Source organism: Pongo abelii, chromosome 18 (assembly GCF_028885655.2).
Source record: "Pongo abelii isolate AG06213 chromosome 18, NHGRI_mPonAbe1-v2.0_pri, whole genome shotgun sequence".
NCBI lineage: Eukaryota > Metazoa > Chordata > Mammalia > Primates > Hominidae > Pongo > Pongo abelii.
In genome coordinates this window covers 35689937-35710239 of record NC_072003.2, presented here as the reverse complement: position 1 = coordinate 35710239, position 20303 = coordinate 35689937, and the positions used below count along the sequence as shown (strand labels likewise).

At 40.5% G+C, this 20303-nt stretch overlaps 2 long non-coding RNA genes across 4 annotated transcripts; one reads left to right on the top strand and one right to left on the bottom strand.

The window, feature by feature from the left end:
• Nucleotides 1-668: 668 nt before the first annotated feature.
• On the bottom strand, nt 669-18970 carry LOC129050759 (uncharacterized). Of its 3 annotated transcripts, none has more exons than XR_008514504.1 (4): nt 18820-18970; nt 7938-8067; nt 2774-2960; nt 669-1130 (listed from the first exon to the last, which is right to left on the bottom strand). It is a non-coding gene; the product is annotated as an uncharacterized LOC129050759 (long non-coding RNA). The 3 variants fall into 3 exon arrangements; XR_008514505.1 differs by having other exon boundaries at nt 2945-2960; nt 18820-18953; XR_008514503.1 differs by lacking the exon at nt 2774-2960 and having other exon boundaries at nt 18820-18967.
• Nucleotides 17438-19689, top strand: LOC129050758 (uncharacterized). The gene is made up of 2 exons (XR_008514502.1): nt 17438-18404; nt 19365-19689. It is a non-coding gene; the product is annotated as an uncharacterized LOC129050758 (long non-coding RNA).
• Nucleotides 19690-20303: the final 614 nt, after the last annotated feature.

The following is a 20303-nucleotide window of genomic DNA, read 5'->3' as shown; positions in this document are numbered from 1 at the left end:
AGGAATCATACACTCACTGTCACTTTGTTTCCTGGCACATTTCACTTAACATTATGTCCTAAAGATTTACTGTCATTGCAGTGTGTGATTTATTTATTTATTTTATTTATTTATTTTTTTTTGAGACAGAGTCTCACTCTGCCGCCCAGGCTGGAGTGCAGTTGTGCAATCTCGGCTCACTGCAAGCTCCGCCTCCCGGGTTCACATCATTCTCTTGCCTCAGCCTCCTGAGTAGCTGGGACCACAGGCACCTGCCACCAAGCCTGGCTAATTTTTTGTATTTTTAGTAGAGATGGGGTTTCACCGTGTTAGCCAGGATGGTCTCGATCTCCTGACCTTGTGATCTGGCCACCTTGGCCTCCCAAAGTGCTAGGATTACAGGCATGAGCCACCACACCCTGCCCAAGATTTTCTTTTTAAATCATATTATATGTATATATCATATTTTATTTTATTTTATTTATCTGTCAAGGGACATTCAAGTAGCTTCTACCTTTTGGATTTTTAGAATAAATCTCTTATAAACATGGGTGTGCAAATGTTTCTTTCAGGTCCTGCTTTGCACATTCATATAGATATCCAGAAATGGGATTGCCAGAGCATGTGGCTGTCAGTTTGGGACTGAATGAAGGAGGATGAATGCAGAAATGAAGACAAAGACAAAAAGATTTGTTGTAAAGAAGGGGTCAGGGGGCTCCTTGCTTCTAGGGAACAAGGGCCCTGAGCTTATACAGCGCTTCATATTTATTAGGTAGAACCAACAGGGAGGAAGAGGTAACAGTTTTAGTCAGCTGCTTGATTTATCACAGGTTCAAATAATTGCTTTCTTTATATAACGGGGTCCAGATGTTCCTATAGATAACTACAAAGGAACACTGTGCCTGGTGCATGACTGTCCTCAGCATTCCTTCTGGTGGCAGATGCAGCTGTCAGCTTGCCAATATCCTGTATTCATGAGAACAGTTTGCTGTTTGCTCACATAGCCTCCAGTGGTATACTGAGTTGGTCACGACCCTCATTCTTTCAGCCTCCAGCATCTCCCCCTTTCTGCTTTTGATTTAATTGAATAAAGGTAATTGCAGGCTATGCAGCTCTCAATTGCTGGTTGGTGTTCCAGTTGATTTTACAGACTATGAACAAAAAACAGAAACATAATAACATTATTCCAATAATTACGAAAAAGATATTGAGGTGCTGTTAGAATTTTACTTTGTAAATCATTAATATCAAAAGTAACATTGGATGTAACAGCTCCCTGTAAATGGGCCTTTACAAGTTTCCATGGATATTCACTTTGATTATATTCCAAATTGGTTACACAAATATGAGTATGGTTAAAGTGACAACGCAATTGCTGCTGCAACTTCAAGCTTTGTACTTGTTCTCCTAGCCACAGAACATTGCCACTTCTGTTTGTATCTCAGTGTTAGTTTTATTTTGAAACATCCGTGCCTGGTCAGCGGTATGCATCCAATTTTCTACATATTGAGCTGTTTGAGTGGAGCTGTCCAGTGCTACTGAGGACACCACAACAGAGGGTATTAATGTAACTAAGGAGACTATGGTAAAAATTATCATGCCTAAGGCTCTACGAGTGCCATGAGTAAGCTGAGTAAGAAGTTTTACAAAATGTAAAGTGGAGGTGGCTGCCCAAGGCTCAGATAGATTTACAGGAATCCATAATCCAGGAATGCGACCTAGAATTATTAGGGTGGATCTGCTGTGTGTTTGTATTGTGCTATGATTAAGGCAATGATAGAGTTGACAGGAATCACAATTCAATTGGGCATTGTTTACCTGGAGTTGGTCCTTTTTTGCTGCTAGAAAAACATAGGGATTAAAAACACAAATTGCAAATATTTTTTACAAAGGTAACATTAAACTGCATTGAGCACTATTACTATTATTGGATAGTGTCCCAACCCAAATGCTGCCATTCATAAATGGGAGTGCTGCCTTCCACATCGACTCCTGAATTGGACCTCTCTTTCCTTGATAATGCCATTGAGGCAAAGACGGGCTAAAGCCCGTTCCATGCCAAGCAAGTTGCATGGCAGATTGGGATTGAATCCCAGTGTGTTGAAGCAAAGAGATGTTAAAGTTTCCCCACCAGTGCCAGTGAAGTTTATGCCATGTGGTCTGATTCTCATCTCTCACATCTAAATGACCACAGGGACCCCAGTCAATAATGGCTCCCATTAACATGGACTGTTGTCTAACTAAGGGGCCAAGACAGTGGGCCCAAGGAGGGGGGTGAGAATTATCAAAGGGAGCCCATTCTGTATAATCAGTACAATTTGGGTGATGGGGCCAGAAGTGATTAGTAACTACACCAGTAATATTAATAAAGCTAAGGTCTAATAGGTGCATAATTTTTTTATGGTAACTCAACCATTCTTGGGATCGAACTGCAAGGTAACTGCAGTTGAGCAATGTATCCTGGGTGACACATAAAGGAAGTCCCTCCAATGGAGTGGTATAATTGATACCATTGTTCTGAGAGTCTAATTGCTCTGTGTCAGGGGGAGTTAGAGGTCCTGGTACCTATGCTCCTTGATCATGATATATCTCAGGAGGAGTGCTGCTTCAGAGTATGATCACACTACCGGTGGGTTAGGAAAATATGCCCAATATGTTTTTGCTTCTGCACAGAAAAATCATACTGCACAGGATATTACGGCTAGCATGGCCATAAACATGGAGTCAGGGGTTTTTGCCTGACCCTGGCACTACACCAGTTTCTCAGCTTCTGGTGTGGTTTCCTTGATCTGACCCCATGTTATGAGGGTTGATGTCAGTGTGACTCTGGTTGGTCTTCATTCCATCTTCACATTCAGATTCAACTGGCTCATGGCTCATATTGGAGGAGTTGGGCCTGTAGCTGGGATCCATGTATCCCTCTAGTCTCCCATTCCATGGTCGCACACAACTTGAAGGCACTCACATGGTTTATCCATCTCCTGTAAAAACACAAGCATACCCTCATCCCCATGTCAGTAAATCCACCAGGCCTTTCCATTGTCCTTCTTCTGGGGATTTCCATAGTACCTTTGGGTAAACTTTCCTCCTTCCCTCTAACATTTGCCAATGTTGTTTGGCCAGAGTCTTACTATCCATACAAGGAGTCAAAAAATTAAAAGTAAATAAGGCTAAATGTAACTTTATTGGAGGTGGTAGCTTGTCTCCTATTCCCCCTTTTTGTTTTTACAACATACACTGTAGTGTTTGATGTGCCCACTCTATAATGCCTTGTCCTCGAGAATTGTAAGAAACTCCTGTTTTATAAGTGATTGCCCATAACTGTAAAAAAAATTTTGAAAAGCATGACTAACACAAGCAGGTCCATTGTCGGTTTTTAATTGTTTAGGGACCCCCATATGGGTGAATGATGACAAACAATGTTGTTGGACATGGCCAGCTGTTTCCCGTTTGGCATGTGGCATGTAGCATATGGGAGTGTCTATAGTCACAGGAACATAGCTGAGTTTCCCAAAGGCTGCTATATGTGTAACATCCATCTGCCAGATTTCATTTGGTGCCAAGCCTCGTGGGTTACATCCTTCCACAAGTGCAACACCAGGAACATGCTGGCAAGTGGGGCAGGTTGGCACAATAGCTGCAGCCGGTCCGTGAGGCAGATGAAACATACGAGTAAGGGCAGAGGTGTTTTGATGCAGTAATGCATGAGAAGCTTGGGCTTGTTGAAATACAGAACCGATTAGTTTATCTGCTTTATCATTACCTAGAGATAGTTGTCCAGGAAGTTGTGTGTGAGAGTGAATATGAGAAACATGAAAAGGAGTAGCATGAGAGTGAACAGCTTGTTGAAGTCTTAGAAACAAGTGAAGCAGCTCTGGTTCTAGGGTGCTCTTAACAGTGGCAGTTTCAGTGCGACTGGATACATTTACAACATAGGCTGAATCACAAACAATGTTAATAGGAGATGAAGTGGTGATCTGTAAAACCTGAATAACTATCATTAATTCTGAGCGTTGAGCTGAAGCTCCAGAGGTCTTTATTGTCTAAGTATGTTAGGTCCATAAATAGCTGCGTGTCCTTTGGAAGAACCATCAGTAAAATAGGTCTGTCCACCTGGAATAGGCTTGTGATGAGTGATTACAGGGAGAATAAAAGGGTGAACTTTATAAAATTGCAAAATTTTGTCTGATGGATAATGGTTATCTATTATTCCTATGAAATCTGCAAGAGCAACTTGCTATGCAGTCAACATTTCCCATGCTGCAGCGTATTGTTCCAAGGAAACAATAATTTTGTCTGGATCATATCCCATAAGCATTTTTGATCTATGCCTACCTATTGTTATAAGTTGAGTAATTAAAGAAAGATAAACTTGCAAAGATTTCACTGTCTGATTGGATTTAAAAAAAAGCCATTCTAATACTACTACAGATTTGACTATGAATTGGCCTAAAATTCTTGTTGCTGAATGGGGGGTAGGAAGAATAAACAGAAGCAAAGCCTTTTGTGGCTGTAGCCAGGAGGCATATCATTGCCAAAACATCTGCTTTACAAGTTGTAACTTAGCTTTTGCCTTCTTAGTAAGTTGCTGAGGAGAGTCTAATGAAGAATCTCCTTGAAGGGTCTGAAAAAGGTGTTTGAGTTGATAAGCAGGAATACCTAGCATTGGGAACAGCCAGTTAATGTCCCCTAATAATTTTTGGAAATCATTCAAAGTTTGTAATCTGTCCCTATGGAGGACTACTTTCTGAGGCCGAACACTTCTTTCAGTAACAATAGTGCCTAAATACTGGTATCAGGAGGTTGTTTGCATCTTTTCTGGAGCTATTTTGAGATTCCATTTAGTCAAAGCTCATTTTATTTATCTGAATAACTGATACAAAATTTGATCTGTAGGAGGGGCAGAAAGAATATCATCCATATAATGAGTGATGTAGGCTCTGGGAAACATATTCAGAGGCTCCTTTAATGCCCATCCTACAACATGCTGACATAATGCTGTTAAGCATGCCTTGGGGTAAGACTTTCCATTGATAATGAGAGACCGGCTCTTTTTGATTAACAGAAAGCACAGAAAAGGCAAATTGATGCTTATCCTGCTCATGTAATAGTAAAAAAAAAAAAAAAAAAAAAAAAAAACAATCTTTAAGATATATTACTTTCAGAGGCCAGCCTCCTGGAAAGGCTGCCAGGGATGGCAGACCCTGCTGTAATGCACCCATTGGTTTAATGTGTGCATTAATAGCTCTCAAATCAGGTAGCAGTCATCATTTTCCTGACTTTTTAGGAATTACAAATACTGATGAATTCCAGGGGCTAACTGACTCTTCAATATGTCCTGCATCCATTTGCTCTTTTACTAGCTGATGGAATTGTGTTAGTTTCTCCTGTGATAGGAGCCACTGATCCACCCATACAGGTTTTTTAGTCAGCCATTCCAGCAGTAAAGCAGTGGATGGGGGAGAAATATCAGTGACTCCCATCAGAAATTCTGATGACCTAGCCCTTTTCTATCTGTTTGCCCAGCGATTGATATAGGATCAGTGTTTCCCTGTAGGGACTTTTCTAAGCCTTTTCTGCCTGACATAGCATTTTCTTTAACATTTTGAACCCTGGATTGTCAATAGTTTCATTTGCAAGTCTTATATCTGATGCTGTAAGTAAATCTTGGCCCCATAGTTTAACAGTTACATTTGCAAAATAAATTTAAAAAGTACATGACTGTCCATCTGGTTTGAGACAGGATAAAATTTCAGCACTCTGTTGAACACTTTGAGTTGTTCCTGTTCCCACTGGCGATGTAGGAGTTAATTGCAGGGGCCAGGATGGGGGCCAATTGTTTTTAGATATTACTGACACATCAGCTCCCATATCCATAAGCCCATAGAAATTTTTTCCTTTAATTTGCACTGTACAGGTGGGTCTATTAGATGCTATGGGTTCTGATAAATAAATTTTCCTCCTAGTTGTACTCCCAAATCCTTGATTCTCTCGTTTCTACTTATGTGGAAAAGGAAACAACTTGCAGGGTATAAGCAGTAATTGAGTTACATATTCTCCCAGTTCAAAAACCAACAAATCTTGTGATATTACCACTACTTGAATTTCTCCTTCATAATCACAGTCAACAAATCCTGGGACTACAGTAATGCCCTGTAAGTTGAGATGGATTTTACCCAAAATTAATCCCATATATCCTGTTGGCAAAGGTCTCCAAATACCAGTGGGAATTTTAGTGGGTTTGTCTCCTCCAACTAATGTAACCCATTCTCTGACAGGGAGATCTATTCCTGTGCTTCTGGGTGTTCCTGGGGAAAGGGAATCAATGTTCCTCTAGAGACTCCTCCCTGAAATGGGGTTGTGGCCTGGACAGGAAATGCCCTCATTGTTTGAGGGGATCAGGTCCAGGCTCCCTTCTTGGTTCCCGACAGAGGGGTGCCATTCTCATGAAATTTTGAACTGCATTGATTAGTCCAGTGATTTCCTTTATTGCAACAAGGGCAAATTTCTGGAATTTTTTCTGCTGAAGGGTGGGTATTGCATTATAAGATCCCTTTTGCCCAAGATCTGATGGCATTCCTTTTTGAAATGTCTGATTTTTCCACAATTATAACATTTTCCCATTTTAGGGTTTGACCCTTAGCCCTTTTCAGATTTGTTAACTACTGAATTAGCCATTTCTTGAGCTAACGTTGTAGAGCAATGAAGCTCAGTTCCCACATCTTGACAAGTTTTGAGAAAATTTCCCAAGTTTTTAGTACATCTCACAGGACCCAGTGCACATTTATAATCCATGTTTGCATTCTCAAAAGCTAAAGTTAAGGTTAGCATTTCTGCAGCAGTGGTAAGAGGAATCTGATGCCTCACTGCCTCTTGTAATCATGCAAGAAAATGTGCATAGTGCTCCTTTGACCCTTGCATGACATGTAAAAAGGATTGTATTGGGACCCCTTCCTCTGGAATTGTGGTCCCGGTGCATTTAGCAGCCAGTGCACGCTGCTTATAAGCAGCATCTGGGAGTGTCATTTGATATTCCAGGTCTGAATAAGGGCCGTTACCCAACAGCATATCCTCTGTAATGTCCCTGTGTCCAGCAGCACAATTCCGTCTAGCCTGGTCTGCACACAGTTCTTGCCAATTTAAATTCCATTTCAGATATGCACTAGCAGACAAACAAGTGTGAGCCAAATGCTTTACATCAAAGGGTGGAAGGCACATAGTTCAAAACACAGATTCTAACAATCCTAAAGTAAATGGGCTCTGTACTCCATTATTCACTACACTAGCTTTTAATTCCTTCAACAACCTGAACTCTAGCGAGGCATGTTCACGAATAAACTGCTGTGGATTATTTGGATCGGGCCTTACAGAAATAGAGAAAGTGCAATGTCCTAAGGGCTCTCCAGCTATGGTAGCAGAGCATAGAATTCTTTGCATTGGGGTCTCTATTTCTATTACTGAAGGAGACGGTACAGGTGTTTCTGCTACTGGAGGGGGTGGTAGAGGCCAATTTTCATCCTCCCTCTCCTGTTTATTATTTTCTTTGGGTGTTGTGGGTGGGACAAAAGAGTCTTTCAAAATTTGAGATTCAGAACATAGCTCCTGCGGTTTGGCAGAGTAAGAATGAGATAATGGCAGGAGGACAGTACGGACTAAACTCCAAACAGAAAAAAAAGGAAGGATAAACTTTAAGACCTTTTTGATGAGCCCATTTTAATCCTTCCCCTACTCGGTTCCAATTTTCCACATCAACAGCGCCTGTCTGCAGAAATGAGGGGTTATGCGTGATAACCTCCTGCAGCAGCTTGATCAGTGTTTCAGAACTAACCTGAGCACCAGATTGTTTAAGTAAAACTTTAAGCAACTGCACATAATGCTGCTCCTCAATAGATAAATTCTGCCCCACATTACCCTGATTCAGAAACGTCCCACTCCCAGTACCTCTTTAGGACACTGACCTTATATCCTCTGTAGGCAGACTCATCCCAGGGTTTCTCGTTCATCTGGTCAGTTTCACTTTTTCTGCTCCAGCAGACTTTCTTTGTTCAAGTCCCTGTTCAGGTGCCACTTGTGGCTGTCAGTTCGGGACTGAAGAAGGACAAACGCAGAAATGAAGACAAAGACAAAAAGATCTGTTTTAAAGAAGGGGTCAGGGGGCTCCTTGCTTCTAGGGAACAAGGGCCCTGAGCTTATACAGCACTTCATATTTATTAGGTAGAATCAACAGGGAGGAAGAGGTAATGGTTAGTCAGCTGCCTGATTTATCACAGGCTCACATAATTGGTTTCTTTATACAACAGGCTCCAGATGTTTCTATAGATAACCACAAGAAACACTGTGCCTGGGGCATGACTGCCCTCAGCATTCCTTCTGGTGGCAGATGCAGTTGTCAGCTTGCCAACATCCTGCATTCATGAGAACAGTTGGCTGTTTGCTCATATAGCCTCCAGTGGTATAATGAGTTGGTCACGACACTCATTCTTTTGGCCCCCAACAAGATAGTACAATAATTCCATTTTTAATATCTGAGGAACCTCTGTACTATTTTTCATAATGGCTGCATTATTATTTTTCCACCACTCAGTGCACAAGTATATCAATTTATCTACATCCTTGAAAATATTTGTTATTTTCTCTCATTTGATAGTGGCCATCCTAATGAGTGTGAAGTAATACCTCATTGGGATTTTGCTTTTCATTTCTCTAAAGATCCGTGAATTTGACCATCCTTTCAAATTCCTCCTGGCCATTTGTATATCTCTTTTGTAGAAACATCTGTCGAGAGTTTTGCCCATTTTTAAATAGGGTTGTTCAGGTTTTTTTTTGTTGAGTTTTAAAGTTGTTTATACATTCTGGTTATTAACTTCTATCAAATATATCATTTGCAATTTTTTTCTCATTTCTTAGGTGGCATTAAATGTTTCTTTTATGTCCAGAAAGCTTATTACATTTGAGGTAGTCCCATTTTTCTGCTTTTTTCTTGTTACTTCTGCTTTTAATGTCATATTTAAAAAACTTACCAAGACAAATGTCATGATTTTACCTCATATTTTAAGAGTTTTATAGCTATCTTACTTACATTTGTTTAATTTATTTAAGATATTTTTGTATATGGTGCAAGTCAAAAGTCCAATTTCATTTTCTTCCATTTTGATATTCACTTTTAGAACACTATTTGTTAAAGGGTCCGTTATTTCCCTGTTGTTCGGTAATGGCAACTTGTTTGAAGATTATTTGATGATATTCATGATGGTCTATTTCTGGGTTCTCTATTCTGTTCCATCATCTATTTGTCTTTCCGGTTCTATTTCTATAGCTTTGTAATCTGTTTGGAAATCAGGAAGTGTGACACCCCTAACTTCGTTCTCCAAAGCTACTTTGGCTACTCATTGTCCCTTGAGATTCCGTAAGAATTTTAGGACTTAAAATAATATTTCTAAAAAAAGTAACATTGGGATTTTGATAGAAAATACTTTGAATTTGTGTTTCACTGTGAGTAGTATTGACATCTTAATAATATTAAATTTTTTGACCCTTGAACAAGAGGTCAAGAGTGTGCTGTTTTAAGTCTCACATATTTTTTAATTTGCCAGTTTCCTTTTGTTTGTGATTTGTAGATGAGGTCTTATTATGTTGCCCAGGCTGGTCTCCAACTTTTGGCCTCAAGCTATTCTCCGTCATCAGCCTCCTGTTGTATTTCAATTACATGGATGAGCCACTGCACCTGGCCTCTTTATTGTTTTTCTGACATTTTTATGATTTGAAGGTAATTTTTGAAAAAGGTTATAAATATGTATCTCTTTAGAAAGTTTTTCATTTTTAATGTACTCAAAACACATAAAATTTACCATCTTAAATATATTAAGTACATAGTTAAATAACCTTAAATATATTCACATTGTTATGCAACATATCGCTAAAATGATTTTATGTTGTAAAGCTAAAATTCAATACCTATGAAACAACTACCCTTTTATCTCCACCCCTAAGGCTCTGACTGATACTATTCTACTTTCTGTTTCTAAGAATTTAACTACATTAGATATTTTATTTAACTGGAGTCAAACAGTGTCTGTCCTTTTGTGACTGGTTTATTTTATTTACATAATGTCCTCAAGATTTATTCTTAGTGTAAAAATAATCAGATCTCCTGCTTTTAAAAAACTGAATAATATTCCATTATTTGTATATTCCAAATTGTCTTTATCCACTCATTCATTGAGGGACATTTGGGTTGCTTCCACCGATCAGCTGTTGTGAATAATGCTGCAATGAATATGGATATAAAAATAACTCTTCATTTGGCCATATATATGAGAGTTTATTCCTGTGATCTATTCTGTTCCACTGGTCTGTCTGTCTGCCTTCATGTCAGTATCAAAGAGTTTGGTTATTGTAGTTTTATAATAAATTAGGAAGTCAAGGAGTGTGATATCTCCAATATTATGTTTTTGGAAAGTTGTTTGGCTCTTGATACTCACTTTAGATTCCATATAAGTTTTAGAAGTTTTTTGTATTTCTGCAAATGAAATGACAGTTAAAATTTGACAAAGATCACATTGAATCTGTAGATAATTTTGGGTAGTGTGAACATCTTCACAATATTGTCTTCCGACCCTTGAACAAGAGCATGCTAAAGAGTGGGTTGTTTAATTTCCACATATTTGTAGATTTTCCAGTATTTTTTTCTGCTATTGATTTCTAATTGTATTCCCTTTTAATAAAAAATGACAGTTTGTAATATTTTAATCTCTTTTGGGACAGAGTTTTGCTCTGTTACTCAGGCTGGAGAACAGTGGCTCAATTATGGCTAACCACAGCCTCAATCTCCCAGGCTCAAGCAATCCTCCTACCTCAGCCTCCTGAGTGGCTGGACGTACAGGCACATGCAATCACGCCCAGTTAATTTTTTAATTTTATATTTTGTAAAGACAGGGTCTCCTTATGTTGCCCAGGCTGGCCATGAACTCCTAAACTCACTCAATCCTCCCAACTCAGCCTCCCAAAATGCTGGAATGATAGACATGAGCTACCATCCCTGGCCCATATTTTACCATTTTAAAATTTAGCAAAATTTGTTTTGTGTCCTAGTAGGTCATCAACCCAGGAGACTGTTTCATGACCTATTGAAAAAATTGTGTATTCTGATATTGTTGTGTGAAGTGTTTGTTTCTTTTGTTTTGTTTTGTTTTTCACTTCTATTCCCTGTGACTAGTGTTTTCTATATGTCTGTTAGGTTTAGAGTTTGCAGTGTTATTCAAATTCTCTGTTCTCAAGTTAACTTTCTGTCTGGCTTTATTATTCATTACTGATAGTGGGTAGTGGGGTAATTATGTCTCTTACTATTTTTGCATAGCCATTTCTTTCTTCATTTGTGTCAATGTTAACTTTATACATTTGGGAACCCTGATGTGAAGTGTGCATATATTTATTATTAACACAGCTTCCCCAGTGAATCGATAGTTTTATCATTATATAACATCTTTCTTTGTCTGTTGTTTCAGTTTTGACTTAATGTGTATTTTGCATAATTCTGACACATGTTGCTGTCATTTGATTGCAGTTTTCCTAGAAGGTATTTTTCTTACTGGCACTTTTAGCTTATCTGTGTGCTTAGATGTAAGTTGAGTTTCTTACAGACAACAGAAAATAAATCTTGTTTTTTTTAAATCTCTTTAGCCAATTTACGTATTTCCAGTGTATATTTCACTCCATGTATATATTCATTTTAATTCTGAAAAGAATGGAATATTTCCATTTTGTTAATAGTTCTATTTGTTTCTTGTAGGTATTTTCTCCTCTTTTCTGCTCTTATTGCCTTCCTTTGTATATAATTGATTTTTATAGTGACACATTTCTATTTCTATTTTAATTTGCCAAAGCCAAATTGAAAGATAAAAGTTTTGCCTTTAATCTAGTCTCTTGACATCTAAATTCTGGAGATTAAGGCTATGGACAGATCTAAAAACATGAGGTTTCCCCCTTCTGGGTCCCCATTTTTTGGACTTCTGTCTGATTTCTGGAGGAGTGATGAGTCCACACCAAGCAGCAGTGGACAGCAGTGGTCTGCCTGTGGACACTTGTTTCCTGTAGGTCCCTCCTGTCTCTCAGTGCACCACCTCTCTTACCCTTGAAACAGGAGTGATATTGGCAGAGAAGAGGCATTCACTCCTATCTGGCAGAAAAAGAGAATTCATGCCCTTTACCTCCCAAAGGTCAGAAAAGTCAGGAGCCCTCAGAGATGCACCTGCAATGTGGCAGCCATTGGCCACAACAGGCTACTGAGCACCTGAATTGTACACAGTATGTACTGACATATGCTAGGGAAAAATACCAGAAAGTATTTTAGAGATTAAGTTACATCTATATCTGTATCTATATCTATATCTATATCTATACATACATATTTAATGATTTCATTCTAATTATATGTTAAAATATTTTGGATATATTGGGCTAAGTTATTAAAATCAATTTCACTCATATTTTTCTCTATGCTGCTACTAGAAAACTTTAATTGACATACGTGGCTCACGTTTTACTTCTACTGCACATTGCTGCAATAGAGGATTGCCAATTTTCAAAGCTCAGGCTGCCTCAAAAGTCAAGAGGACAGAAAGATTGTAAAATCTAAAATTTAAAAATAGTTGTCATTGGTCAGGCATGGTGGCTCACGCCTGTTATCCCAGCACTTTGGGAGGCCGAGGTGGGTGATCACTTGAGCTCAGGAGTTTAAAACCAGACTGGCCAACATGGCAAAACAATATCTACACTAAAAATACAAAAATTAGCTTGGCAAGGTGGTGGGCACCTGTATCCCAGCTACTTGGGAGGCTGAGGCAGAAGAATCGCTTAAACCTAGGGGGCACAGGTTGCTGTGAGCCAAGATCACACCACTGTACTTGAGCCTGGGTGACAGAGTGATACTGTTTCTCCAAACAATATAAATGTACATAAAAATAATTGTCATTATATTGTTTTCATTTTGAATAACACACACACATCCACACCCACACCCCTCCCCACAACACACACACACAAAGTGGGGGAAAGAGAGAGAGGATCTTGTTCTGTCACCCAGGCTGCAGTGCAGTGGCCTGATCTCAGCTCACAGCAGCCTCTACCTCCCAGGATCAAGTGTCCCTCCCACCTCCGCCTCCCAAGTAGTTAGGACCACAGACACGCATGACCATGCCATACTATTTTTTTTCATTTTTTTAAGAAAAGGTGGGATGCGGGGCACCCACATCAAATAAATGATCCTTTTACAGTGCTTTTGAATTTCATTTACAACTATGTTGTGGATGATTTTGTATCTATGTTCATCAGGGATATTGGTGTGTAATTTTTTTTTCTTGTAATGTCCATCTCTGGTTTTTTTATCAGGGTAATGCTGGCTTCATAAAATGAGTTTGGAAGTATTCCTGTTTCTTCAATTTTTTTCAAAGATTTGGTTCTTTTTAAATGTTTGGTAAAATTCAGGAGTAAAGTCATCAGATCTAAACTCTTTACTCATTACTGATCTATTCATGTTTTCTATTTCTTTATGGCTCAGTCTTGGTAGGTGGTACATGTCTAGAAATTTATTCATGTCTTCTCCCTTATACAATTTGTTTGGATATCATTGTAAGTAGGAGTCTATGTACATAGCAATCTTATGACCTTTTGTATGTCTGTTTTGCCAGTTGTAATATCTTCCATTTAATTCTAATTTTATTTATTTGAGCATTTATTTCTTAGTCTAGCTAAAGATAAGAAGATTTTATGTTTTCAAAAAAAAACAAGTTCTTACATTTTTTCTACATTTTCTGTTTTTTTTTCTAGTGTTCATTGTATTTATTTCTGCTCTTTTTTTTAATTAATTTCATCATTTGCTAACTTTAAGATAAGTTCTCCCTCTTCTAGTTTCTTGAGTTATATCATTATTTGTTTATTTGTAATCTGTCTTCTCTTTGGAAGAAGGTGTTTACTGCCTCTCCATCTCACTGGGATTAGCACCCGTATTCATTATGGTACTTTTTTTTTTTTTTGAGTCCATCAAACTTCTGATCATAAGATTGCACCTTTGGCATACTGGTAAGCAGCAGTGCTAAAAGCTCACATGATGACTAGGGGTTTTACAGTGAAAGAACTACCCCAGATGTTTTGGGAGGGACTAATATTAAATTCTCTTTCTCCTTTTTATGACTCATCAGTGCCTGAGCCATAAGGCACAAGGAATGCGCACCTCATCATGAGATTGTACGTGACAGCAGCAAAGGAAGCAGCAGCTCAGAAAAGACAAGGCCACTGTTCTTGCTTGCATGACAGTAGCACTTCTTAGAGTAACTGAGTGACAAGCATAATTCTCTCCAAAGTAAAAGTCCCTTTTGTTTTTGCAATTTTACAGAAGACCATCCCTGGGTCTGTCCTGAGAGTGTGCAATAATAAACAATGTTCAGATGACTACCCAGGCATTTAGTAATAGTAAGCAGACCAATGAAGCGACCACAGGGATACAGCTGGACTCCTGGTAATCAGGACTGAACTGCTGACTGATTAAGGTGCTGTGTTTTCACTGCCTTGAGACGCAAGTGTCTTGCAAACTGCCTGCCAAACACAGGCTAAACATGATGACACATCATGCGGGAGAAGAGTCCATTGAACATTTATGTCTAGGTAATGTGTGCTTTAGTGTGGGCAGGGAAGGCAACTCATGATAAAGGCCACAAATTACTATTTAGACCAAAGCAAAAGCCCACCACAAACTGATGGCTCTGACAGAGGTGACTTTTAATGTATCATGAAACCAGTAGACCAAAAGCAGTTAAAGTTGAGCAGATGTCCTCAGTCATGGGTGATTAATCCAGTTAGTGTTGTGAATTGTTTGATTAGCCTCCCCTTTACCCCATTGGTGAGGGAGAAATTACTGCCCTAAGGCTATTGGAATAGTTAAACCATGGCACCAGTCATTGGACAGATGAGATTGACAGCAGTTATTCATTACATATAATCATGGAAGGAGAAAGCTATGTAAGGTATACAGACCCACACAGCCATTGCACCTGGGAGCAGAGAGAACAAACAGGAGATGTTGGGGAAGGCTTTATAGTATCAAGAGGGGGAGATGCTCCTAGTTCCCACAGGAGGTTGTTATTGGTTGGCCTGGATAATTCTGTGACCTTGGGGGAAACTGAAACACATTATACTATCAACTGCTAAGACTACAATAACATACTATAATAGTGTAATATTGTAATGTACTATATACTATAACACTAATGACAGCATGTTCTCACTTTTTTGATAGATTCTGGGAAACTGTGACTTTAAGTAAAACAATATACTATATAATAAAACCAAATTTACCATTGGCTAATTGATATAAACAAAAGTTAATTTTCCATGGCATATAGTATTTTGTTTTACTTAAAGTCAGTTTCCAAGGACCTATCAATGACATTAAGTGAGCACTTACTGAACATGTATTTTAGTGATGTGTAATAGAAAGTAGCTATATAAAATATACTATATAAAATATACTATCCATGTACAAAACTACATGTGCTACACATTACAGTCATGAACCACATAAAAATGTTCTAGAAATTAACAGACCATATATATGAGGGTGTTTTGCTGTGAGTAGGTATATGTAAACCTGCCTTTAAAAGCCAAGGGAAGAAGATGTGAACCAACTCATAGCCACATGACGACAGGGTAAAAAGTTCCAAGCTGCAGCCCTTTTCAGGCAAGACTTCCTCCTTATGCTGAAGCCCAGACCTCACCGTGGACATTTGAATTTATCCTTGTATATAAGGTTATTTTTATTTACAAATTTTATTATATATACAATTTTATAATATACAATTGTATATATTATATATAGTATATTGTATATATATAGTATATATATAATTGTATATATAATATACAATTTTATATTATGTATACAATTTTATTATATATACATATATATATATATGGCCAGGCATAGTGGATCTCACCTTTAATCCCAGCACTTTCATAGGCTGAGAGGAGAGAAGCTCTTGAATCCAGGAGTTTGAGACTAGCCTGGGCAACACAGTTGGATGTTATGATCAAGTTGGATTTATTCCTGGGATGCAATAATATTTTAATATGTGGAAATCAATAAATGCTATACACCTTACTTACACAACAAAAAGATTAAAAATCATGACTTTTTATGCATGCCTAAAATTATTTTGACAAAATTTAAAATCCATTCCTAACAAAATTTATAACAAATTAGGTATAGAAAGAATATACCTCAAAATAAAGAGATACGTTCTTTATTAGCTATAGGACAAGCCCATAGCTAACATTGTCAATGGTGAAATGTTGAAATCTTTTCTAAGATTTATTTTAAGATAAAGATGCCCACTCTCACTACTTCTTTAAACACAGTATTTGAAATCCTGCTCAGAATATAAGACAAGAGAAGAAAAAAAGTGGGGCATTTAAATAAGAAAGAACAAGGTCTTATATTCATGGAGATTAACGCGCAGCTTTTTACAGATTTAACAGCATGAAAGCTGGTACTACCCAGGAATCAAAGGAACTGTCCCTGAGGACATAGGACTTTAGGGCGTCAATTATTAAGAGGCTACATGCAAGCAGAAATGCTCCTGAATGTTTCCATTGTCTAGACATAAAGTTTCAACAGATCAGCACCAGTAAGTAAAGGCACATCCCTGACTACTGTAGGTGATGAGCTTTTCACACAAAGCAGAGATATGAAACCTGACAGGTTTCAAAGACCCCCCAAGTGCTCCATACCTTGAAATTCACCTCCACAAAGTTGGAGCACCATCTATTCCTGAGCCTGACAGGTTTCAACGATCCCCCAAGTACTCCATACCTTGAAATTCACCTCCACAAAGCTGGAACACCAGCTGTTCCTGAGGGATCAGGTCATCATCTGGGTCTTTGAGACACTGGCCAGTCAGGCTTCAGTGGACATGAGGCCAACAATTTTAAGTGTAAAATGCCTAAATTATCATAATCTTTAGGTAGATATTTGGGGGCCTGCACACTTAAATGGGTTGGTGAAATGTCACACAAGACACATGGCTGGGAACTAGGATTTTCTCCTCTGCTCTTAGCAGTACCTTGGTAACCCAGTGATTACCCTCCCTCATTCCTCCACGTCCGCGAAAAAGGCACTGGTGAGGGTGACATTTTCACGAAGCCATAGCCCATGGTCACTTCTTGCAAAGCTCTGAACTTTTGCATTCCCAGGCCAGGCGGTGGGAGTCTTTCAAAGGCGGCTGTGCTTGTGTTTTGCTTGGAGAGAGCGGAGAGCAACAGCACAGTGGACACCGTTTGGGACCTCAGCCCAGTTTCCAAAGCCACTTAGGAAAGCAGGTGGCTCCAGGAGCTGTGGCAGGGGTGATGCTGTGGAAAGAGCCTGGGTAAGGGTGGGAGAGAAAATCGACCTGAGCAGCAGGGAGCCGCGTGAGTGAGAACCAGACACTCCTGATTTCGGCAAAGGCGGGGTGCACTTCGCAAAAACACACCCTCCTCACTGGCCAGCCCAGGCCTACCCTTCAAGTACCTCTCCTGACAATCCCCTTGGCAACGGTTTGGCACGGAAACAATGGCCAGCAAAGCTTGGTAAATGAAGCCGCCTACACCGCCCGGCCCCTCCCTGCACGGCCGCGCACCGCCTCCGCTCCTATCTCAATCTGAATTGTCCTCCTGCAGCCCCACCACCCACCGTGGGGAACCGGTGAAGAGACTACAACTCCTGGCATGCACCAGGAGGCGGGTGTCGCCCCGCATTCCCCCGCCCTGGGCTAGGCGCACAGCGCAGCCCGGAGCAGGCTGGCATCCTAGACCCTCTGCCCTGCCAACAACAGAACAACAGCCGGGGAGTGGACCAGACCCCGGAACTCCCGAAGTTTCCTGAAGACGGTTCCGCTCCCTGCCTCGGCCTTCCAGGCAGCCCAGCAGTTTCGCCCTGCGGAGGGAAGCCTTTCTGTTCTCAAACCTCTCGTGCTGGGGAGGCAGTGGAGCTAGGGCGGCTAGTTTCCCCTTGTAATTGTGACACCTTGTCTCCTCGAGCTGCAGGCGAATGCTTGTCACGTTTGTATTTTGATTTCTCGCAGATCAACAAAGGGCCGGTGGCCTCTCTCGGCCGCCGCCTGAGGGTTGCCAGGATAACGCTCTTCCGCCAGACTTTGGGTGCGCCCCGCCCCTTTTCTCACACTGCCTCCCCCTCAGCCCCACCCTCTCTCGTTCCTCCCTTTCTAGCTTCCTTTCAGACATGCGCAGTGCGGCCATCCCAGTGGCGGGTTAACGGCCGCGGACCTGGCAGTTCTCAAGCTTCTACAAGGGAGAAGCCCCCCTGCTAGGGTCTCGATTTCCCGCTAACCAACAAAGGGCCATTTGCCTCTCATGGCCTGCGCGGGAGGGTTGCCATGGTAATACTTCTCCGCCGGATGTTGGGCGCACCCCGCCCCTTTTCTTGCCCCCTCCCCCCCTTTTCTTGCCCCCTCCCCCCCTTTTCTTGCCCCCCCTTCCCCCCCTCCACCCCGCCCCGCCCCTTCTTGCTCCTCCCTCTTGTCGCGCCCTTTCAGACATGCGTAGTGCAGCCCGTCCCTAGCGGTGGGGTAAAGGTCCTGCCCTTTTACACATGCGGAGTGCACCCGTTCCTAGGGGTGGGGCTAACGGGCCTACCCTTTCAGACATGCTAAGTGTAGCCTGTCCCTGGGCGTAGGGTAACGGCGGGCGACCTGGGAGTTCTTCGGCTCCTTGGGATCCCCTGAGAAGCCCCCTTGTTGGTGTCTGAAACCGTCAGTTCACTGCCAGTAATGAAAACATCGTGTCCTTAGTCACCTGCCATTAGCCTTTTCGAAACCATTTTGTCTGTTCCCTAAGCTGTCACAAATCCTCCTCTGCATCCCAGGAGCGCCGCTTGGTCCTTGGGCTCCCAGCGTGGCCCACACCTGGGTCGGGCCTCTCACGGGGACGCTCCCGCCACTGTAATAAAGAGGAGAAAACGTCACAGGGGAAGGGCCTGACCCTGCTGCATCCAGTAAAGAAACAGCCACAGGAAAGGGACCCCGTAAGCCACTTTGGGAGCCACATCCACCACTTCTCTGACCCCACCCAGGCTGCTTCCCAGGCCTCGTGGTCCTAGTGTGGACCTCCTGGCCGTGATTAACGCAGGTCAGCAGGACCAGAGCGCCCCTTGGTCCCTCCCAACACATGAGGGTAGTTTCTGTGGTGAGGTCAGCGATAGTGTCTGCGTTTCTGCCCAGAATAAGGCTCCCTTGGAAAATCTTTTAATACTCTTTATAAATACCCTCTTTGGATCACTTTTAATAGTTTGCTGATAGAACTAAACAGTGATCATTCTCTTAATTCATGTTTCCATTAAGTTTTTTAGATTAAGTACTGCACGACTGCTTGCTTCTGAAACTGTCACAGAAACTGCCTCAGCTCTCTGCAGGGTGGACACACAAGAGCAGAATCTCCGTGGGACATCTCTTTGGAGCAACAATATTACTACAGTATTTGGAAGAAACAAATTTAAATAATTTCTAAGGTAAAGAATGGAACATTTAAGACAAGGCTGGAAAGTCATCTGCCTTTAATAACTGTCATCTGTGCCTCACATGTCAGACTTTCTCCAAGAAAAAAACTCTAAGGAGAACTTATTTCCATTCTTATAAATAGTAAAAATAATAAATCATATCAAGTCAATTGAAAGTCCTGTCTGCTAGTTTCTTAAACCACAATATAGCCTTGGTATGGTTTTATTTGTATTTTTGTGGGGGGTTTGTGGATCTTTAGATTAAAAAGGAATTAGATTTTTGAACAATTTTTGAAAGTTTTCAGATATTAGTTGTTGATTTATTTTTGTAACCCTTTTAATTCTTCTGACTCTCTCCTCTCCTTCTCAGACTGAATCATTCCATGGGTCTCTAAGCCTCGGTTTATTTTCTTTAAATTTTGTTGATTTGCTTTTCTACCCCATTTAAGTTTTTCTGTCTCTCTCTTCTTCTCAGAATCAATCATCCCACAGATCTCTAAGGCTCTGTTCATTTTCTTTTGAACTATTTTTACTTCTATCCTCAGATTGGTTAAATTATATTGCTATGTCTTCTGTTTCTGATTTATAGAAAAGCTCACAATTATTTTTATTATTTTTCTATGTGGTCATTTTTAATTTCTCTGCTGATGTTCCACATCTGTTCATTTATGAGAATATTTTCCTTTGCCCCCATGAGCATGCTTATAATAGCTGCCTTCAAATTCTTGTCTGCTGATTATGTCTTGGACATCTTGGAGATGTCTTCTGCCTGCTTTTTATCTTG